General features: G+C 47.3%; 1 protein-coding gene across 1 annotated transcript in view; it reads right to left on the bottom strand.

Moving 5' to 3' along the window:
- Positions 1–521: 521 nt before the first annotated feature.
- Positions 522–24,338, bottom strand: part of LOC149872841 (uncharacterized) — a 261,288-nt gene continuing 237,471 nt past the window's right edge. The window contains exon 5 of the mRNA XM_090062071.1: positions 522–607. The gene's annotated coding sequence lies outside the window, so the exon portion shown is untranslated. The remainder of the gene's footprint in view (positions 608–24,338) is intronic.

Below are 24,338 nucleotides of genomic sequence, written 5' to 3' on the forward strand. Positions count from 1 at the left end.
TTGGATGTTTATTTCATAGTTCCTTGTGATGACAGGGTATTGGATTAGAAGACATAGGGCACATCTACACATGGTGATTTAAGGTGCATTAGCCATTTTTAAGGTGCATTACGGGCACACATTTACACATTGACAGGAGGCCTCAAATGCCTCTACACAAATGCTCGTAGTATGGGAAACAAGCATAGATTCATAGATTCATAGATGCTAGGGTCGGAAGGGACCTCAATAGATCATCGAGTCCGACCCCCTGCATAAGCAGGAAAGAGTGCTGGGCCTACATTACCCCAGCTAGATACACATCCAACCTTCTCTTGAATACCCCCAGGGTAGGGGAGAGCACCACCTCCCTTGGGAGCCCGTTCCAGAGCTTGGCCACTCGAACTGTGAAGAAGTTCCTCCTAATATCTAATCTAAATCTGCTCTCCTCCAGCTTGTGGCCATTATTTCTTGTAACCCCCGGGGGCGCCTTGGTGAATAAATACTCACCAATTCCCTTCTGTGCCCCCCTGACGAACTTATAGGCAGCCACCAGGTCGCCTCTCAACCTTCTCTTGCGGAGGCTGAAAAGGTCCAGTTTCTCTAATTTCTCCTCGTAGGGCTTGGCCTGCAGGCCCTTAACCATACGAGTGGCCCTTCTCTGGACCCTCTCCAGGTTATCCGCATCTTTCTTGAAGTGCGGCGCCCAGAATTGCACGCAGTACTCCAGCTGCGGTCTGACCAGCGCCCGATAGAGGGGAAGTATCACCTCCTTGGACCTATTTGTCATGCATCTGCTGATGCACGATAAAGTGCCATTGGCTTTTCTGATGGTTTCGTCACACTGCCGACTCATGTTCATCTTGGAGTCTACTAGGACTCCAAGATCCCTTTCCACTTCCGTGCCACCCAGCAGGTCATTTCCTAGGCTGTAGGTGTGCTGGACATTTTTCCTCCCTAGATGCAGCACTTTGCATTTCTCCTTGTTGAACTGCATCCTGTTGTTTTCTGCCCACTTGTCTAACCTGTCCAGGTCTGCTTGCAGCTGTTCCCTGCCCTCCGGCGTGTCCACTTCGCCCCATAGCTTAGTGTCATCTGCAAACTTGGACAGAGTACATTTCACCCCCTCGTCCAAGTCGCTGATGAAGACATTAAAGAGTATCGGTCCAAGCACCGAGCCCTGCGGGACCCCACTGCCCACACTCTTCCAGGTCGAAACCGACCCATCCACCACAACTCTCTGGGTGCGACCCTCCAGCCAATTCTCCACCCACCGGACTGTGCAGTCATCCAAGTCACAGCCCCTTAACTTGTTCACCAGTATGGGGTGGGATACCGTGTCAAAGGCCTTCCTGAAGTCCAAGTATACGACATCCACCCCTCCTCCTGCGTCGAGGCGTTTTGTGACCTGGTCATAAAAAGAGACTAGATTGGTCAGGCACGAACCCGTGCTGGTTTCCCCTCAGCATAATTTGTCCTGCCGGGCTCTCACAAATGTGAGCCTTGATGATTTTCTCAAAGATTTTGCCAAGGATGGAGGTGAGACTGACTGGCCTATAGTTACCCGGGTCCTCCTTCCTCCCCTTCTTGAAAATGGGAACCACATTGGCCCTTTTCCAGTCCTCCGGGACTTGACCCGTGCGCCACGAGCGTTCAAATATTCCCGCCAGTGGCTCTGCAATGATGTCGGCCAGTGCCTTCAGTACCCTCGGATGGAGCTCATCCAGGCCTGCCGACTTAAAGGCATCCAGTTCCTCCAAGTGACCCTGCACCACCTCAGGGTCCACGCATGGAAGTCTGGTGCCTTGCTGCTGCCTCCCTACACTCCCAGTGAGAGACTTGTCATGCCTCTCACTTAGGAACACTGAGGCGAAGAACTCGTTGAGGAGTTCAGCCTTGTCCCCTCTGTCCGTCACCAATTGTTTCTGCCCATTTAGCAGGGGTCCTATTCCTCCCTGGGCCTTCCTTTTACTCCCTATATATCTAAAAAACAATTTCTTATTGTCTTTTACTTGGGTTGCCATCCTCAGCTCCATGGTAGCTTTGGCCTGTCTAACTGCCTCCCTACAAGCACGAGCAGAAGAGGTATATTCCTCTTTGGTGATCTCTCCCTGTTTCCACTTTTTATGTGCTCCCCTTTTGGCCCTTAGTCTGCCCAGGATTTCTCTGGTCAGCCAGGGAAGCCTCCTGGCCCCTTTCCCTCTTTTACCTCGCACGGGGATCGTCTCGCTTTGTGCGAGAAGGATAGCTTCCTTAAGGCACAGCCACCCTTCTTGGGCTCCCATCATTTCAGAACTACTACTCTGCAGTGCATCCTTCACTAATCGCCTGAGTTTGCTGAAATCAGCTTTCCTAAAGTCCAGCACGTTCACCCTACTGGTTACCTTACCCACTCGACGCCTTATGTTGAATTGTACTTTTAGGTGATCACTGTCCCCCAGATGGCTACCGATCTGTAGGTCCCCTACTATGTCATCCCCCGTTGCCAATACCAGATCCAGTAAGGCATTCCCCCTAGTGGGACCATGTACCTCCTGCGTCAGGTGGAGGTCCTGTACACAGGTTAGAAACCTGCGTGAGCGGTGGGACTTTGCTGTCTATGTCTCCCAGCAGATGTCCGGGTAGTTTAGGTCCCCCATGACCACCGCCTCTTTAGCTTTTATGGTCTCTGAGAGTTGCCTCAGGAGCCCCAAATCTATTTCTTCCCCTTGATGTGGGGGTCTGTAGCAGACCCCTACCACCAAATCCTTTTCTCCTTGCCCTCCATGTAGCCTAACCCACAGTCCTTCTACTTCCTCATCCTTTGATTCTGTCTTGATGAGGGTTGATGTATATTGCTCCTTAACATAGAGCGCAACCCCTCCCCCCCTTTTCCCCACTCTGTCCTTTCTGTACAATCTATAGCCCTCAATATGTACCGCCCAGTCGTGGGATGGATCCCACCAGGTTTCCGTCAGCCCCACTAAGTCGTAGTCGTTTAGTGCAACCAGGAGTGCTAGTTCATCCTGCTTGTTCCCCATGCTCCTAGCATTAGTATATAGGCACTTGAGCCCTGTGACTGGTGCTTTTGCTACCCCCTCGCTCCAAGTCCTAAAGGGCTTTTTGTCTCTAACCTTCCCGTTCCTTACCTGTGCCGTATTGCTGTCCACCCCCTGCCTTTCACGTTCCCAAAGCTCTCTTTCTTCAGGCTGGGCTGTCCTTGTGGGTGCCACCTGGTTTGGTGGTCCACAGCCTCCCCCACCCTCATCTTCCCCTCCCCCCGACGAGCCTAGTTTAAAGCCCGCCGGAGGAGATCCGCCAACCTGGAAGAAAACACACGCTTACCTTTGGGGGACAGGTGAAGCCCATCCCAGCTGAGCATGTCCCTCGTTGTAATGTGTGGGTCATTGTCCAGGAAGCCGAAGCCTGCCTTGAGACACCACTGCCGAAGCCGCCAGTTGGTCTCTCGGATGCAGTTCTCATGCCGTCTTCCACGTCCGTTCACTGGTAGGATGGAAGAGAATACCACCTGTGCACCAAATTCCCTCAGCACGCTGCCGAGAGCCTGGTAGTCCGCCATCAGGTGATTGGGGGTTCTCCTGGCCGCATCATTAGTACCCACATGGACAAGGACCATGGGGTAGTAATCGGTGGGCTTGATCCTGGCCTGGATTACCTCCGTCACATCCTGAATCTTAGCTCCAGGCAGGCAGTAGACCTCTCGTGCTGAAGGTTCCTGGCGACAAATGGGCCCTTCCATACCTCTCAGGATGGAATTGCCTATAACGAGCAGGAGAAACTCACCCTCCTGTTAGCTGACACCAGCCCGGACGTAGTGGGGATCACTGAAACGTGGTGGGACTCAACACATGACTGGGCTATAGGCTGTACAGGAAGGACAGAATAGGAAGGAGAGGTGGGGGCGTGGCACTCTATATCAAGGAGGAATACATATCCTCGTTAATTAGCAAGGAGTCGGAGGAAGGGCACTCTGAAGTGATTTGGGTTAAAGCACAAGGCAGTCAAAGGAAAAGAGACTTAACGGTGGGGGTCTACTACAAACCTCCCAACAAAGGGGAAGAGCTTGACCAGGAATTCTTAGGTCAGCTCACTGAGGTAATGAAGTCTAAGGATGTGGTAGTCATGGGGGACCTGAACTTCCCGGACATCTGCTGGGAAGAGCAATCAGCCAGGTCTGATCGCTCATGTAGGTTCTTAGACAGAGTGCAGGACCTCCATCTAACCCAGGAGGTGCACAGCCCCACCGGGGGGATGCCTTGTTGGACCTAGTGCTGGCCACGGGTGATGACCTGGTGAGGGGGCTGCGGGTGCTCGACCACCTGGGTGACTGTGATCATGGCCTGCTGGAATTCACCATCTAGCGCAAGGTGGCAAAGGCATGCAGTAAGGCACCAGCCCTAGATTTCAGGAGGGCAGACTTCAATGAGCTAGAGGAGGATAGTTGGGGAAGCGCTGAGGTCCCAGAGGGGAGGGGAGCCAGGTGTCCAAGGAGCGTGGTCGCTCCTCAAGAAGACGATCCTCCAAACCCAAAGGAAGGTAATCCCAACAAGGATCAAAGGGAGCAGGAGGCCACACAAGCCTCCATAGCTCACCAAGAGCATCAGGGAATGTCTTCTTGCCAAAAGGGTGGTGTACACCCAATGGAAAGAAGGGGACATCACCAGGGACAACTATACTGCAGTCGCTCGGAGATGTAGGGGGGCAGTTAGGAAGGCCAAGGCAGAGATGGAATTAGGTCTAGCTTCCCAGATTAAGGACAATAAGAAGTCCTTCTTTAAATACATAGGGGGTAAAAAGAAGGTTCCGGGTAATGTGGGGCCCCTGCAGGATACGTTGAGAAATTTGGTCGTCACACCAGACGACAAAGCTAACATGTTTAATGACTTCTTTGCCTCTGTCTTCCTAAGTAGGGACCAGAACAGTCACCTCCTGCTGGGCCCCCCTCGGGCCCCAGGGGAGGCACACCTGGGGCAAGGGTTAGTGAGGAACTAGTTAAGGAACTTCTGGAGGGACTGGATGTATTCAAGTCAGCCGGTCCAGATGATCTCCACCCTAGAGTTCTAAAGGAATTGGCTGAGGTCATTGCAGGATCCCTGGCATGGCTTGACGAGCACTCATGGTGCTCTAGTGTGGTGCCGGAGGACTGGAAGAGGGCCAACGTGGTTCCCATCTTCAAAAAGGGGAAGAAGGAGGACCCGGGAAATTACAGGCCAGTTAGTCTTACCTCAATCCTAGGCAAGCTAGGATTTCTCAATAATTTGAGAAAATTATTCTGGCACACATCCACAAGGGGCCAGCTGGGGACTGCATGCTTAGGGGCAACCAACATGGGTTCATCAGTGGCAGCTCCTGTCAGACCAACCTGGTGGCCTTTTACAATCAGATCACCAGATCATTAGATGCAGGGGTAGCAGTGGACATAGTCTTCCTGGACGTCCGGAAGGCTTTCGACACAGTCTCTCACCCTGTTCTCATCAAGAAACTAGGGGACTCTGGTGTAGACACCCACACAGTCAAATGGGTCACCAATTGGCTGGAGGGCCGCACCCAGAGGGTGGTAGTGGATGGGTCCTTCTCAACCTGGAAGGACGTGGGCAATGGGGTCTAGCAGAGCTCGGTCCTCGGGCCTGCACTGTTCAACTTCTTCATCAGTGACTTGGATGAGGGAGTAAAAAGCACCCTGTTCAAATTTTCTGATGACACTAAGATGTGGGGGGATGTGGGCACGCTAGAAGGAAGCAACAGACTACAATTGGACCTAGATAGGTGACAAGGGTGGGCGGACGAGAATAGGATGGGTTTCAACACAGATAAGTGCAAAGTGATGCACCTGGGGAGGAACAACCGGCACCATACCTACAGGTTGGGGAACTCCCCTCTTGTCAACGCAGAGGCGGAAAAGGATCTGGGGGTCATCACTGACTCCGAGATGAACATGGGCCGGCAATGTGGAGAGGCAGTAAGGAAGGCCAGCCGCACCTTGTCATGCATCCACAGATGCATCTCGAGCAGGTCCAAAGAGGTGATCCTCCCCCTCTATGCAGCGCTGGTCAGGCCGCAACTGGAGTACTGCATCCAGTTCTGGGCACCGCACTTCAAGAGGGATGTGGACAACTTGGAGAGGCTCCAGAGGAGGGCCACTGTCATGATCAGGGGACAACAGGGCAGGCCCTATGAGGAGAGGCTGAGGGATCTGAACCTGTTCAGCCTCCAAAAGAGAAGGCTGAGGGGGGATCTTGTGGCCTGTTATAAACAAGTCAGGGGGGATCAGCAGGCATTGGGGGAGTCCGTGTTCCCCCGAGTACTGCCAGGAGTGACCAGGAATAACAGTCACAAGCTGGCAGAGGGTAGATTTAGGCTGAATATCAGGACTTCATGGTCAGGGCGGTTAGGATCTGGAACCATCTTCCAAGAGAAGTGGTGCAGGCTCCTACCCTGGGGGGTTTTAAGAAAAGGCTAGATGAACACCTTGCTGGGGTCGTTTGACCCCAGTACTCTTTCCTGCCCTGGCAGGGGGTCGGACTAGGTGATCTACACAGGTCCCTTCCATCCCTAGAAACTATGAAACTATGAACCTTAAAAATGGGATTTTAGGCTAATCATGCCTAAATTTAATATCTGCATGAAGCAAGTATCACATTCAGGTGCATTTAGTTAAGGTGTCTAACCCATGTGTAGATGACAGTTCCAGAAGCAGCAGTCCATGTCAGTGTGTGGTAAGTCAGCTGAGGGGGGGAAGTGTTAGGGCACTTGTCAAAGCACAAGGGACAGGCTCCCTGGAACTCCCTGCAGGGAAAAAGGGCAGCACAGCATGGGCAGAGCCTTTGGTAGTCATGCCTCTCCTTCAGGGTGGGTTTGCTGGCTGGGCTGGCAGGACACTTTGCTGCCTGCCCAGGATTCTGGTGCCCATAAAAACCTGTGCTGGGGCTCCCACCCAGCATACCAGGCAGGCTGGGACTATATCTGCCCCAGCACCTGGCACGGCTTTACCTGCTCCACCCCGGGCAAGTGCTTGTTCTCTGTGTCAGGCACTGCAGGTGGTAAAGGCAGTGTCAGCTCTTGGGTGCTCTGTGTGACTTAGCCTGGGCAGATGAGATGCAATGTGGGTGGGGGCTAGTCCATGGATCAGGTGTGCCAAAGAGAGAGTGGCTCCAGCCAGCTGTTGTCTGATGCTGGGGAAGCAGAAACATAGGGAGGGGGTTAGAGGCAGGGCTGGGGCCAGACTGACCACATTCAAGGGGACAGGAGGCTCCCGCCGCCTTGGCCGGTGCTGGGTTGCACTGCCCGGCTATGCTGCTGCTGGCTTCTGGGGGGCTGTCGAGAGTGCTGACCCAGGTAGGCTGCCCAGCAAGCCATGTTAAGGCACCTTAAAGCGTTCATGTGTAGACACGGGCCTAAATCATCTTAATGCACCTTAGACTAAGACACATTAAGTTTAGGCATGCATAAATTCATGTGTAGACTCATCCATAGAAAGTCCTTTCCAGTCCTATATTCACAATTCCAGAATACATTAGAGTAGGGTATGAGAAAAAGTAAGAGGGGTTAACCTGGGGCTGCAACCTCCCAGCCCCGACTCCATGATCATGCAGTGGGGGCAGGAAGTTCCCTGCACAGAGAGAATTCACTGCCCAGCTTGGAGCTGGCTGGGACCTGCCTCTACCTGGACTGTTCCTGACCAGCCCTGGGCTGTACTGAGAGGGCTGCATGTGGCTGGGGACTGCCCCTTTTTGGGCAGTACCCAGCTAGCTCTAGGCTGCGTGTGCAGACTTCCCCACAAAACCTGGGGCTGGCCATGAACTGAACTGGTCAGGGGCAGGTCTCAGCCCTGCAGATTTTTCCCAGCCCCATGCCCTGATCAGGCGATAGGAGCATGGGGCTTGAAAAGAGCTGTTGGGGAGGAGCAGGTCCCACTCCCCTGGCCCAATCTGCTGGTGGGGCAACTAGCAGTCAGGCGGGGGCTCTTTTCTAGATACCCTACTGCTGGATTGAGGCAGGGGGCTGGAATCTGCCCAGTCTCCAAAGCTCTTTTCAAGCCCCCTGCCCCTAGTTGGGGAGCTGGGACCAGGAGCTCCCTGCTGCCAGGGAGGGAGATATTTTCCTTACTCAGTCTCTGTCACTGGAGCCTGCCTTGGCAGCAGACACCTCTTGGGGGCAGGTAGCAATCAGCCAGGGAGACAGCTGTCTTCTGGTCCCATGGTCCTGGCTAACCTCTGGGCTATCACCCAGGGGGATCCTAGAACTCTCCCTGGCTGGTGCAGGGGAGCGATGCAAGTCTGGAGCAGGCAAGAGCAGATGACTGCCAAGAGCAGCAAATATGCTTTCAAATGGGTGCAAATGTAGATGTCTGCCCAAACTGGATTTATTCCAGAATAATTTTCTTTGGAGTAAACCCATCCAACAGCATTTGCATGTGTAGGCACTCCCAGTATATACTTACCTAGCCCCAGATTAGAGACTAAATGGGAAATCTTGATGGAGAACCTGAAGTCCTGTTTCACCATGACTGCTCTTAATCCCACCAGTACCACTCAGAGGAACCCTGCTGTACACCCAAGCCTTCTCACCAATTGAAAGTCACTTCTTCCCTGCCCAATTTTCTCCTGCTGGGGGAGACCTATAACAGCTAATTGAGAGATTTATCTCAATAAATAAGAGTGCTCATTTCTAGGGGTGGATCTGGGGGTGGGGTGGTGGGTGGTATGGTCACACACTGCTTTTTCTGTGCCATGTGTAAGCTTTTGGTGTGGAGCCATGATGTAGCACAGGGGTGAACGTTGCTGCTGCCTTCCTTTCCTCTGCTGCTGAATAAGTTGGTGGGGAGGGCAGGGGGAGAGAAAACAGCAGTAATCGCCTGGGCTCCAGAGACATGCAAAAGCAGGGGCTCCAGCCAGACCATGTCCCAATCAGCTGGTGAGCTCAGAGCTCATTGCTCATTCAGAGCTCCTGGGGAAGGCAATGCTGCAGAGGGGGACAATCTTCTTTTCCCATACCTGGATTCACTAGTGTCCTGTTCATTCTACCAGGATACTGTTACAGGAGACCTGTTCCCAGTGAAGTCAGAACTATAAACTTCCATCCCCACCTCTCTTTCTTTAGGCCTCCCCCCTTTTCCCATCCAACACACACACATAAGAAAATGCCCCCACACAGCTGATATAAACCAATAGGAGGTAAGGGGAAAAACTGTGGAAGTACTAGACTTACTGTTTTATACATCATTTTTATCTGGTTTCCCAGAAAAGTTACACAGTGATATATTATTAAAAACAAATCAATTTTCCTGGAAAATGTCACACTGATTCAGACCAAGCAGAAAGTAAACGAGTTGGGACTGTACAACGTCTTAAAAAAATTCTGACACAGTTCTTCAGTATCACCTATTTCACAGGTTTTATAGACATACATTTTTCAAAAAAAAAAATCTTTAAAAAAATGGAGGATTGGAGGCATATGCTTAAATGTCAATATAGAAATTAATAAAGTTTAATAGTCACTTCCAAGAAGAAAAGTATTTCAACTAGATCAGATCTGATCTCAGGAAAGCTTCCTATTTTATTTGTGGAATCTCCTTCACTGGAGGTTTTCAAAAACAGGCTGGATGAACCTTTGATAGGGATTGTTTAGGAATAGGGTTCCTGCATTCATGCAGGCAGCTGGACAGGAGGACACTTGAGATCCATTAAAACCCTCTGATTCTGTGATTCTAGTTAATTGGTATTTGTTCTGCTGTCATATGTTGTGCTGTCTCTATGTCAAGACATTAACTCTTGTGTAAAGGTCTCTGTATCTTTTATTATATTTGTACTGGGTAATTTATATTAGTGTAAAGTGAGTGTTATCAATTTGCTTTAAACATTGTAGAATTTCACTTCATTTACAAAATTATGGAAATAAGTAAGATAGCAATTAATATTTGCCATGACCTGTGATGAGCTTGATTCAGGTAGCTATAAAGGAGAAAAAAGGGAAAACCTTTTACTGCATTTTCCCCAGTCAAGCTTTTGCACCACCAAGTTTTTCTGTATGTAAGATAAAAACATTAACATAAAATATGAAATATGTGTCATCCGGTTGAGTTCTTTACTGGTGAAAAACTTGATTATGTCGCCCTTAGTAGGACTCCTACTCATGTTGCTTCACTGATAAAAATAACTCCATTGCATTACTCTAACATACAAAATGGATTTTAAGATTTTACTCCTGATGCAAAGGTCTTTCATGGTCATGCTCAATTTTACCTGTAAGATTGCATGTATTATTGTTTAGACCCTAGACTTTCATCTAATTTGGTGAGCTGGCTGCTCCATTTGAAAGAAGATTTTTTTTTTCACCTGTTTACAGAATTTCCAACTCATGCAAAGGTACAGCTTTTTTTCAAATCAAATCCTAAATGGTATTTATTTAGCTTGGTTTTTTAACTGTCCATCAAGGATGACTGATCATTAGGTGCTCTTTTGACTAAACCCCATTAATATTGACCCAGACAGCAGCTGCATTACTGAAGCTGTGTAGTATCCATAAGCATGGGTACTAGAGTAGAATGCAGTAGTAGCTGCTGGAAAGACTGCTTCTAGGGGGAATGGTGAATGCAGCCTTTTTGTTGCTCTTCTCTTGACAGCGGATAGTTCCTCACTCCATGATACAGTCTTCAGTCTGAGTAGTTCTTTTTATTTTTTTGTACTTTGAAAAATTAGTCAAACTTCATAAAGAGGTTGGGAGGCTGTATTTGCCACATTTAGGCACAGCCCCTAATAAAGAACAGTGCACTAGCATATACTGCAGCTTTTTTGAGAGGCAGCCTATTTTCCTTTCGGCATACAGGAGTTGGGGGTGTGAAGCCATCGATCTGGCTTTGTTTGCATGCTGGACATGCTAGTGGAGTAGACAGAAAGCAGCCTTGTATGTTTTTGTCTCCCTTAAGCTGTTCACCTGTGCTTCAAGAGAAAGGTAAATGGTTGGACGGGGTTAAGAAACATTAGAGCTTTATACAGTGATGCTCAGGGGCAGATCCAGGAGGTGCAGTGGTGCAGTTTCATGCTCCCTTCGAGCCTTGCTCCACCCAAACTTTAGAATCAGAAGCAGCAGCATTTCTTGTTAGGCAGTTCTGAGGGTGTCAGCTGACTTCATGTCTCATTATAATGTACCTGATTCCTGCTAATTTTGAGGTTTTATTAGCTTTACAGGTACAGTCACTTCAACTTTTACAAACTTGTCTCAACAACTATGAAATTATTCTGCAGTCCCTTCCCCCACCACCTTCCCTCTGCAACTGGGGCTTAAAAATCAGCAAAAAACATGAAATCTCCAGAGATGACAGCACTGCATTTTTTTCTTCTTACTTGGCATCCTGGACTACCTCCTTAGTAATGTTTATACACTTCATGTGTTGGGGAAAGTGAGGGAGGTGTGAGCCCATGTTTGGATTTTAAACAGAGCTTAAAACAAAGTTTTCTTCCTGTAGAATGAGGAAGGAGTGAAAGACTGACAGAAGAGAACTGCTTTTTTAGAAGTGTGAATCCTGAGTGACAACTAACAAGACAGCCTGTTACTCCTGCTGAGCAGAAACTTTGGGATATTTATTATTTACAATGGGACAACAACAACAAAAAGTGACTGCAGATAGAGAAAAAAAACCCCTGACTTTACGACAGAAACCTTGGTGTGGTATCTCAAAAGTCCTAAGTCTAGTAAATGGAAAAACAAAACCATATTGGAAAATACTGACTAGAAGACAGATCAGGATTATTGGAGAAATGCTTCTTATTAATTAAGGCTATATTTGATGTTATTTCCGAGGATCATCACCTTGCCATAGTTGAAAGGCTTGCATGTTTCAATGACACTGAGAGTGATGTTGTCTGTAGCTCATGCTCCTAGTAGGGCCACCCATGGTGGAAAGGTCAAGGGGGAGGTTCCAGACAAAGAACGATCCGAGAAGTCCTTAACAGCTGAGCAGGTGTGGTCCCAATGGCTATGAAGGTGGAAGAATGCTGTAGTGGAGAAGTGGCCCCAATTGTCATGGTTCACCATGCCAGTGAACCTCACCACCAAGACCATGTGGACCTGACTGTACACCAGAGTCCCCATGCTAAACATGCCACATGCAGGCTTCCATCAGGTCCCAAAGCCCTGTGGTGATGGAGGATTGGTGGCAGTGGCAGGGCTGTGATACCTGGAGGGCCCCAGCCAACAATCTGCACACAGGTGGCAGTTGCGATGGTCGTTCAGCATCTGTTTTGGGACAGGGGTGTTCTTTGGCAGCTGCATCCGTGACTGAGCAGCCCTCTGCTTGCCCCAGTGGAGAGGGGGCTAGAAAAGGTGCCCCCAGAATAGGCTGTCACATCTTTCCTGTCTGAGAAACCACACCCAGTGGGATCACCATTCCTGCGGTTGAAATAAGAAAAAGCTAAACTTTCAAACTTGGAATGTGAGAATGCTCATCAACAACCCAAAGAGTGATCGCCCATAAATAAAACCTGCAATCGTGCCTTGGGAGCTAGTGAGGCACAATATCAACATCACTGCTATCAGCAAATCCCAGCTTGCCAGGGAGGGGCAGCTGAGGGAGATCAGCAGATGGTATACTTTCTTTTGGAAAAGGAAGCCAGACTGTAACCCCCATATCCATGGAGTCGGGTTCACTGTCAGGAACAAGATCACCGATGTGCTTCCTGAATTCCATTTGGGTGTCAATGAAAAGCTGATGACCCTTCACCTGCACCTCAGCTGAAACCAATGCACCCCTGTCATCAGCACATATGCTCCAACTCTGGATTCTCAGGAGGAATTCAAGGAAAGGTTCTACTCCGATCTGAACAAAGCCCTTGCGTCCATCTCCAGGGATGACAAGATCATTCTCCTGGGCAATTTCAATGCCTGGGTTGGATGTGACCACAAAATCTGGAGTGGAACTATCAGCAAGAATGGCATGGGGAAGGCCAATGCCAATAGTATCCTGTTCCTGACCAAATGCGCCCAACATGGCCTGATTGTGATGAGCACCGTCTTCTGCCAGAAAAACCAGCTCAGGACCACATGCAGGCATCTGAGGTCAGACCGCTGGTACCTCCTAAACCACATCATCATCCAACGGAGACTTGAGGGATGTGCTCATCACGAGGGCCATGAAGGGATATGAAGACTGCTGGATGGACCACCGACTTGTGTACTCAGTGATGAACAGCTGCCTAGCACCAAGACACTGGAAGACCCAGAAGGCTGCCCAAACATGGCTGAAGGTCACAGCTCTGAAAGATCTTGGACACTGGACAGTGGGAGGAGTTCCAGCCCCAGTTGTATAGTGCACTGGAGCAAGTCCCTACTGCTGATGACATCTCCATCCAGGCACACTGGGAACAACTCAGGCTGAACATCCCTTGTACTATCTACGTAGATAGGAAGACTCTGGAGTACGTGGAGCACTTTCCGTATCTCAACAACCACCTCTCTCAACAAGCTACCATCAATGAAAAAGTCCAGCACTGGGTCAACTGCACCGGTGTTGCCTTCTTCAAGCTGTTACAATGAGTCTTTGAAAATAGACACCTTTGGAAGCTGATGAAGGTCCTAGTTTATAAGGCTGTCATGGTGATCACCCTCTTCTACTACAGTGAAACCTGGACAGTCTATAGACACCACATTAAGACCCTCGAGAACTTTCACTAGCAGTGCTTGTATCGAATCCTGGGTGTAACAGGGGGCCTTCCCAGGGGCAGTTTGAAGTTGGCCTGCCCATCTCTCTCACCTGCCATGCTGTTATGGAAAATTATTAAGTTTTTACCCAGGTGGGAGGCTTCCCATTTCCAGCCCTGATGCCAGGGGGTGTTATCTGTAGCTCTAAAACCTACCCTACACTGCAGCACATGCCTCACAGATGGTATCTAAACCATGTTCATAACCCACACCATGACTGGTTCTCCAGGGACTCAGAGGGACTTTCACTCCCTCCCTGGCACAGCAGGTCATTGTGCTCAACCTTGAGCTCTTTCTTTTGACCATACTCAGCCTCCTAGCAGTGGAGGACTTACTGGGGTCAGGAAGCACCCCTAACTCTCTGGCTGAGCCCCCCCAACTCAGCCTTTGGCCCAAATGATGTTCCTCAGGCATCTACAAACATACCTTGGCCTCTTTCCTACACATGGGGTTCCTACTATGCCCACTCTAGTGCCTCTACACCATGCCCCACCCTGGGGTCTTCTCATCATCTTCACAATCAACTACTCATGGGGTTGGCCCTCGTGCTGTCCTTCAGGTTCACTCCCAGTTGGGCCCTACTTATCACACTTCTGGGACTGCTCTTCAGGCCTACTCCTATTCAACCCTACTCTGTGTGCAGGGCCACAAAACTCTCCCCAACCAGGGCCTCTAGGATCTTTCTCTCCTTTGGGCTCAGGTGATTGTAGCCATGCCAGGCCTCACTTCTCTACTGGGGTCTTACAGCCCCTGGGGTTATTAAGGTGCCCTGACCTGCCTTTCACCAGGGTGGTAAGTGGCCTGGCATTTCCTGGGGGCTCCCACACCACCAGGAGCCCCACCAGGCCACCCATCACCAGCAGGGTGCAGTTTTAGGCCCAGGACCATGAACTTCCTAGCCATCTCCATAAACACTTGCCCTTACCTCCTGGTCTTCCTGCTGCAGCTCAGCTAGGGTGTTTCTTCTTGGGCTGGCAGCAGCAAACTGCGGCCTTCATATACCTAGTTCTCAAAGTGGCTGTTGCCATCAGGCACCTTCTGGCTGCCTGACCCAGCCCTTAAAGTGAAAGGCACCTAAAGGTGCACTGCCACACTGCGGATCAAATGGGAGGACCGCCATACCAGCATGAACATCCTCCACCAGCTTCGAAGCCTTGCTTTTGAGAAATCAACTCCAATGGATGGGCCATTGAATCTGGATGTTCGAGAACCACCTCCCTCACCAGATTCTCTTCTCCCAGCTCTCCATTCACCAACACTCAAAGGGCAGCCAAAGGAAATAATACCAAGACACGCTCAAGGTTACCCTCAAACACAGAGGCATAGACACCAATGGCTGGGAGGAGCAAGCTGCTGACTGTTCAGCATGGCACCACCTGGTCCTCCAAGGTGTGCCCAGTGACCCAGTGACTTGATACTGAGGTGGAATGGCAGTGGCAGAGGAAGGAGGAGGAGACCAACCTGGGACTGTGAATCCCAGTTCCCCATATGACAACATGCCTCCATTGCCGAAGAACGTGTGTGTCCAGAATTGGGCTTCTCAGTCACCTGAGGACCCATCAAGCCTGATGGATGTTATCCTCAACTTTGAGGGACTGCCAACACACACATTTTATGTTATAGGTAAGAGATAAATGCAACATGTTTAAAAATAAGATGAATGTTAAAATAATGCATTTTCTGAGGCTTTTCAGTTAACAGCTGATCTTTACTTTTCTATCTCTTAGAAATATCTTGGCAGAATACTCTTTTTAATTAAGCCTTTCAAACTTAAAATCTCCAAGGCTTTCTTGTGTGTGCATCTGCTAACCTTCTCAATATTGATTTTTATGTTTTAATTTTACATTGCAGAACTGGCAAAAAAAAATCAATTAAAGTTGTGAGTGCCCCCATCAGACAACTGAAATAAAATCATTCTATAGGGATGAAATTCCAGTGGAAAAGAAGCAGGATTCCAGTTGCAACCAATTGTCATGTCCCCTGCTGCTAACCTACCTAACTTTCTTCAAGGTTGCAAGACTGGATGCTTGTAGTCCCAGCAACTCTTGTGTTCTTGGTTTCCAAGCACCTTGGGGTCCCAGCTTCTAGAATTCCTGGGTTCTAAGGAAGTCCAGAGGATAAGCTGTTCCAGAACTAGCATTTCCTTGGTCTATAATCCTGGTGTGTCACATCACAGCCAGAGCTCCTAGGTTCCCTGAAACCCCACCTGGTTGAAGGAATTTCAAAAGGGCCAAATTTTAAAGTAGTTTTAATGTTTTTTAAAGAAAAATCCAATTCCAATTGTAAGAAAAACTTCATTTTTCATTTTATTTTGGAATTTTTTTGATAATTAAGAATTTTCTGCTGGACTGGAATTCCCATTTCTAGTCCTCCCTATTAGATGCTGTCTTATTGTGTAAAACTCTTCGTATTTCTATTAGCCTTGTACAATCTCCAGTAATACTTTGTCTCTTGATTCCTTCAGGTGTCTTCTCTTCAACTGTCAACTTGCCCTTCTGTCACCATCCCCTGAAACAAAACACCCCATCCCCACTTTTCATATGTAGTTACTACAGTCATTGCAATCTGTATGCAATCCTCAATAATTTTGCCAGATGATGTAAATCATTGTTGCTCCATTGAGGTGATTTTATGGTGGCTGAAGATTGGACCTTATTGTGCATTATTTTCATTGGTTATATCATATCTAATATCTGATTATAAACTCTAAGGGCATGAATTGTATTATGGTGCTGGGAGGGAGAGCTAGGGGGAGCTGTGGTGAATTTTGGGGTGGTGCAGCCCCCCCACCCATAGCCACCTCCCAGTGCTGCCACCACTGGCCCTGAGCACAACCTAGCCCAGCCTCTGCTGGGAAGAACCCAGTGCAGCCCCAGCCTGCAGCAGCAGACCACCTTCACCTCACACAGATCTGGGAGAACATGCTCCCCATGCCCTTGCAAGGTGTGAGCAGTTGTGGGAGCCACCCTCCCCACTTCTGATCCCCCTGGATGAGCCACAGCTCCATCCTGCACCCTGCCCTACCCTGGCTGGGCAGCACCTACCCCAACCCCAGCCCCACTTACTCCCTCACTGCAGGGGCCTGCCCCCACCATGCCCCGCCTCCTCTTCCACCACAACAGACTTACCAGTCGGACCCTGCTCTTCAAGCTGCCAGGTTGCATATTGGAAATCAGATTGGCTTCAGCTGATATGCCTTCTGAAAAACTGGCGATCAGTCTTGACCCCATGCACATTTGGCTGCTCTGGGCCACTGGAGCTATTACCTGGGGCCCAGTGCTGTGCACAGGGATGACATGTCATGCTGGGCCAGGTCCTACCTGCATGGGCCCCATGTGCCATCGGTTCAAGCCAGATCCATGGGGACAGAACCCAGCCTGATGCAACAGGCAGGCCCTGAGAGTGGCACTGGGCTGTAGGTGACAACCCAGGCAGCCCAGAGCTGCTTGAATGTGGACAGCCCCTTGCCAAGCTGGGCCAGGCCCTTGCAATGTGGTACAGGCAGTTCTGGGTGCCAGATGGCTGGGGCCGAGCAATGCTGCCCTCTGCCATGGTGGGGGAGTATGCCAGGAGGGTCCTGAGCACCCCTAGGGTCACTGCTACTGTAGGAGGAGGGCTGTGGGCCTGTGAGGGGGAGCTGTGGCCCTGTGGGAGGCGGTGGCATGTTGAGGGAACTGTGGCCCTGTGGGCAGAGCTGTGGGCCCTGCAGAAGTGGGGGTAGTCCATGTGCTGTGCGGGGGGCTACACTTTGTGGGGAGGCAGGGGACCCATCCCTCCTGAGCAACCTCCACACACAGCACACCCACAGTCCTCCCACAATCCACCCACAAAAACCACACCCTCCAGCCATTCCCACAAATCCCACCCCCACATACCTAGCCACAAACCCAAACCCCTGCACAAGCCCCATAGCCTCTCAAACTTCACCCCACAAACCTCCCAACCCCCCACAAAACCCCCACCCCCACACCCCTTCCCCCAAATCCCACATACCTTCCCACAAATCTCACATCCTATATGCCCAGCCAGCCACATGGAGTGGGACAGGACCTGCTGGCGAGAGCTGTGGCTGCAGGGCCAACTGCCACACTGAAGCCCTGCTCCGTGCCCACACCAATGCTGGGACATGCAACTTGAGCCTGGGGGGGCTCCTGGTCCCAAGAGCCACTAGGGGTGTGTGAAGGGCTGCAGGAAGGGGTGGTGGTGGCAGCAAGGGGTGTGTGAGAAAGATGGGGGTCAAGGGTGGGGGAGCACTTTAAGTAGGATAGGCTGCCAGAGCCAGATTTAGAGCTCCCCTGGCTCCCTAGAGCAGCCTGTCCAGGGTGAGGAGGAAAGGACACAGATCTGGCCCTCATCCCCAGCCAAGGGCTTCCCAGGTACAGCGTGGGGCAGGGAACAGAGGGATGGCACTGCTCAGAGCCACAAAGCAGTGGGTGGGACAGATGCAGCTAGATTTATGTCCTGGTGCTGAGACAGAGCTGCGGCAAGGAGGGAGCAAGTGGGGGGAGGCAGGGGCTGTGGGTCAAGAGTGAGGGGACAGGGGAACGGGGGCGGACTGTGGGTTGAGAGTGCAAGGGCAGGGGCATGGCACTGGCATATCAATGCTACTCATCACCGCACATCATAGTGAGCAAAGGGGGATGGGGCACCTCTGATTTTTCTATGACAAAAACTACAAAAGTAAATGCCAATCCGTATAGATATTTAGAATCCATTTTATTATGATGATAGTGGTGCTGGTAGGCTTCCAAATTGCTTTACACTTGTAAATATATCAATAAAACATTGTCCAACTCATCTCTCTATATATAGTGGCATTTCATTTTAATAGTGGAAGAACACTATTTTGGGTATTTTAACGAGAGAATGTGGGTTTCCTATCAAAGTATTTGCAATTTTAAAGCAGGAAACACCAGGATCTCTGCTGGTGAGACAAGTGGCAAGATCTGTACAGAGGAGCCTGTGCAGGGTTAGCACTTGAGAAAGAGATGGCTGACTTCTTGGCCATTTGGGGCCAAGAGGACATGCATTGACAGTTCAAAGTGGGCCACTGAAAGGAGCACATCTTCTGGGTGATAACTGCCCAGATGGCAGAGCTGGGGCACCCCACTTGAGTCTGGCAGGTATGAAGCCATGGGGTTGCAGGTCCAAGGGAGTGAATGCTGTTACAGGTGGAAGTAGGTCAGAGCTAGGGAGCAGTCCCCACAGCCAGGCTGCTGCAGTGGGTAAAGGGTGCAGGGGCCACCCCAGGTTAAGGCTGCTTCAGCCATCCAGCAGGCACAAGGGATAGTGTTCCCAGATACCAACTGGGTGGGCCTCAGACATTCCCTGAGCTACTTGCCAGGGCAGATTTTTATACTGCTGGGGCCAGCACAGGTGTTGGCCCAGGCTCTAGTTTCCCCCTGGCTGCAGATCTGGGAGGAGCTGGCCAGGGCTATTTTGCCCCAAGTGGCACAACTTGTCCCACACCAAAGTGCGTGTCCAGGCACTTGCGTAGAGGCAAAAATCCTTGGCACAAATTTGTGCCACTCCCATTTGAGCTGTTGCATGTGTGGATGCACCCAGGCTGTCTAAATCTTCAAGGTACTTTCTTGGAAGTCAGGCAGACCTACAGCTCCTCAAATACTGTGACTTTTAGTCTACTTTGGATTTTTCAAAAACCTCATAATATTTCACAGGACAGAACATCTCTTTACTATGCTGTAATAGGTTTTATGTTACTGTGGAGTGACAACACTCTTTCTACACATCTACAAATCTGAGCCCATAGCTTCAAGGTTATGAGTCAATATAAAAAAAGGTCAGAGGAATAAAAACATCTACAAGATATATAGCATTGTATATCAATAAAAATGTTGCTATTGTAAGCAGGCACTACAACAGGTGAATTGATCTGAAGGATATATAAAACTGAACTTAAAAAAATAAAGGTATATTTAAGAGGATATATGTAATGTGATATACCTGAGTCTTCTTGTAAGTAAAGCTTTAGTATGAATGTGGAAATTGCCAGTTCACCCTAGAAACAGATGATCCATAAATTGTCTTCAGAAAAAAATATGAAAAATGCATTAAATGTGAATTTAAACTACCTGGAAGAAAAACTTGGATTGGAAAATTGGCTTCTCTAATGTCAATTTCCTTCAAGTACTCTGCATGTGGTGGTTTCCTGAAGAGCCTAAAAGCAGATTTATAACTTTTTAGGTAGGGTCCTTTGAAAACTGCAGCTGAAATTCTTGCCCCATTAACATTGATGGAACTAGATTTTTTCCAATTGATTTCACTGGGGCCACAATTTCACTCTATGTTCAAAAGTATTCTAGTTTTACTGGTATTCACAGTTTCATATTTGGATTTGAAAAAAAATGAAATTTAAATGTTCAAAGTAATAGTATATAGCAAATAAAAAGCAATATCGAAAAGAGAGCCGTTTCTGAAAATATATGTATAAAATAACTCTTGGCAAAGAAAGAAGAATATTTTTCAATGCAAATTTGCATTATATATAAAATGTGCATATATATTAATGTAAGTATATATGTATATAAATGTGTGTGTGCGTGTGTGTATAATAGTATTACCTATAACTATAATGCATTATAGTTATATAATTTACTTTTTAGATATAGGTAATACTATTACATACAATGTATATATTATTATACGAAGAGATACTTGAAAAAATAGTGGGATTCTTTAGTGGTTTGATTTTTTTTTAATGCTTTGGTTTTCAAAAAGGCTCTGGAAACTCGGGACAGAAATAAGCTATAGACTTCCGGATGGCTGCTGTGCTTTCTTCTCACTAAATGCTGTAGACTGAATCAGAATACAAAAGGACTAGGGAATCCTTATCACTTTTGTTTCCTTCACAAAGTAGAGAACTAAGGGCAATAACTGTCTTCTCAGAGCTATTCTCTGCTCAAAAAAATATAGGACACTCAATACAAAAGGAATACAGGATCAAGCTATATGTCAATACTGTCTCTGCAAAACAAGGCTCTTTCCCCCCCACCCTTGCATTCAGGTTGCCAATGCATGATTTTTATTTATTTATTTATTTTAATTTGGGGGGAATTGAAGTTGAAGGATGGGAAAAGTTGCTGCAAATTTCTTGTATGATTTCCTTTTTACATATCTGTGACCTTCAGCTTCTTTTCAGCTTTCTTGTTGTTCTTGTGTGGATCTCCCTGAACATATCTGATTTTAAGAGCTCCCTGGTCCTCCAGCTTTTGCTCAAATATTCATTTTTTACTTTTCTAACACATTTCCTGTTCTTACATTCTCTGTTGTCTCTTGTGTCTGAACTTGGTTGAAATCTTCTCATAATCTGATTTCTGTTTCTACTCAAGGATGTTATATACCAGATGTTTCATCTTGTGTTTTGAAACTGCTTAATCTCTTCCTATCTATATTCTGTGCTACGGGCTTGCCATTTAAATCTTTTTTCAAAGGACCCAATTAAGGATATCAATGTGTAACATCAGTGTCTGTACAACCTTATCAGTTTTTGTTGGAAATATTTGGATTGTACTATTTGCTTAGAAGGTGCGATTAGGAGTGGGACCCCACTGTGTGAAGCAAAGTGAAAACACAAAATGGAAAAATGATTCTCCCTAGAGCTTGCTATCATGTGACCTATAAAATGCAAGGTTGGACTGGATGAAAATCAGAATGGGAGACATCCTAAGAATATATAGAACACTGCAGAGTGTTTCCACAGGCGATAGTCTTCCTTGTAAATTTGCACTGACCCAGCACAGTGCCAAGAGTAATTGTGTTCATTATCCTGTCTTTCACATCAACTAAAAGACAGGTCATGATCACTTTTAAAAATTAAAAATCTAATTGCAATATTTGTAACAATGGGTTTAGTTCAATTACATTCTTGATAGCTAAGTCCCCTTGGCCATTTTAATTGAATATAATTCTTTTCCCTTTGTCTGTCTGTTGCACAGTATTACTGCGCCTTTGGAAACAGTTGATGTGTTCCACCCAAATGTTTCTGCATTTCAGGTGCGGGGGGAGGAGAAGGTGATTCTTAGCTTGTTTGCTTAAGAAAAGTGGTCGAGTTATATTTATGAAAGTTTGTAGTATATACAGTAGATGCAAAGTATTAATATTTTATTAACACAGTGTCTAGTGTTTCAGACTGCTGCTATATCCTGAGAGCTCTGTATGTCTACTGCTTTGTGACAGCTTGGAATTTATCTTAATTGTATCTCAATTATTTTTATAATTTCTATAGGGCCTGATATCAATCTCATTGAAGTCAATGGGGCTAGGCACATAATGTAAAATACATTAAAAAATCTTACTATACAAATAGAAATGTCAAGTCCTTCTCTCAATAATCTTAGAATCTAAATAAAAAAGTACTATAACATAGCAAGGGCTGCAAAAAAGTGTAGTTGACGAAGTAACTGGAGGATAAGGTTACAACCATAATGATATATTTATTATGACCTGCTACATATAACTGGAGACATGCAATTCATTCCAGACTAATCACAATTATCCGTGTCTGAGACATGATTATCTACTGTATTTTTTAAAATAAAAAGACTAAGTTATTTCCTTAATATTTCTTTCCCCCATGTCCTCAATTCCCCATCATAATTTTTTAGTAACTTTTTCTCTCAGTTTGAGACTGTGAATATATTCTCTTCCAATAGACAGTGAAAAGTAAATGCTACATTTTGTTCTTCTTGTTATCATTTAAAATTGCTCCTCTTTTGTTATAAATCTTTTAGCTTTACCAGGTGTGCATGTTCTTTGCAGAGCTTTCTGATTATTTCTTAAAGTAATTGTTAACATTATTAACTAATTCTATTGATCTCTGTCATACTCTCAGTGTTTGGGCTTAACTAGGATAAATATCAACCTCTTTTTTGTTGTAAGTTTCATAAATACCTTAAACCATTTCCAGGCCTACAGAAATCTCTTTCACCAAATTACACAGACCCTTTACTTCTCAGAGATTTCTTTTTGGGCTTTAGAATTAAATGTTCTTGTGGTGATTCACTTGAATGGCCCTGTTTATGAACTCCTTAAATACAGATAATAGTATTATTTAACTTTGTAAGTGAAATAAGTATGATAATCCCATTTTATTGAAATTCATTGATCCAGATAAACAGCACTTTCTATAAAAATCAGTCCAGTTACACTTACATTTGACTAAGGGGTGGTGTGACAGGAATAACATGATTAGTGATACCATTCCATTCTCATATCCAAATTTATTAAACACACACACAATACCAGTACTTAAGCAAAACCCCAAACAGTTTGTAAACATATTCTTATGTAGGCCTTCCAAATGATGCATGATGACTCTGTTAACTAGGTGTCATCATGGTATATGGGTCACCATTTGGACTGGTGTGGTCTCCTCTTGCTCAGTGATGGATCCCCAAACCTAAATTTCCATAGGCTTTTATATCCTTTTACAGCCCTCTTCTATATATTCCATATATGGTCATGTTATAGATCCTCTCCAATTACCTTTTAAGATGGTTCTTTCCTCATTTACCCTCTGTCACCCTCAGCCTTTTTCTTCTGAACTTACTTCTCACCTAGGGAGCTATCCTTGGGTTTGTTTTGCTTCTCTATTTTAAGTTGTTTTTCTGTATTTTGCAGCTATCTACATTTTTTTGCCTACAGCAGTTGTTTACATTGCCTCTGTGTGTATTTCACTTGCAGCTCATGGTGTTCATTTCAGGAAAAAAAATGTCATCAGTTATGTTAAGCCTATACCACTTACATGCTCCATGGGTGCCTATAAAGGTGCAGCGAGGCTACTCCGATGCACTGTAATTACAGTGCGTCAGAGCAGACTCAATTAATCAAGATTGCTGGAGTGTAGTAATTACCGAGCTCTAGCAGACTCCAGCAACATGTCTATTGGCATCCCCTCACTGAAAAATGGTAGTTGGGGCACTTTAACTAGAGCTCATTCAAAGAGCTTCAGTTACAGTGCCCCTGCTGCCATGTATCAGCACAGGGACTCTGATACACATAATGCTCCAAGTGCTTTGATTAGAGCAACTCTCTGAGCTGCTCTCATTAAAGCTCCTCCCCCTTGCCCCCACTCCTGGAACATGTGTATAAATGCCTGTTGTCTGAATCTAGTGCTAAGCAGGAAAGGAAGGCGGTCTGTGTTGAGCTCAGATAGTCCTAACTATGCATAGTATGGCAGAACTGAAGAAATGGCCTTAAAAGTAGAAGATAATATCACTTAGTTTATGGCTAATTGAAAGGGAGTACCAAAAGAGACTGCTCCCTGTAAAAACCTCCCTGAGAAGAGGTAATTAACAGGCACCGGGTGTGTCTACATAAAATGCTTACTGTGCAGTTGAGTAACTAACTCCACAGTAAATGTCTCAGTATCTATACATGCATCCCTATTAGTGCAAAAAAAATGAATAAACCCCACAGCGGGGAAGGGCTTGTATTTACAAGTCCTATCATGCTGCAGATTTTTTTTGTGCACATGTAGATGCTGATGCAGCTGGCTGGGGCTTGAAGGTGCTTCAGTGCAGGGGCTGCCTTCCAGCTAGCTCCATCCTGAAGTGCCTTCATGTCCCAGCCAGGCTCTCTCCACCAACTGAACTGGAACATCACTGGGCTGACAGGCCAACCTCAGGGCCTCCTGCTAGCCAGGG

This window comes from Crocodylus siamensis, chromosome 1 (assembly GCF_052110815.1).
Source record: "Crocodylus siamensis isolate JL-2025a chromosome 1, ASM5211081v1, whole genome shotgun sequence".
NCBI classification, from domain to species: domain Eukaryota; kingdom Metazoa; phylum Chordata; order Crocodylia; family Crocodylidae; genus Crocodylus; species Crocodylus siamensis.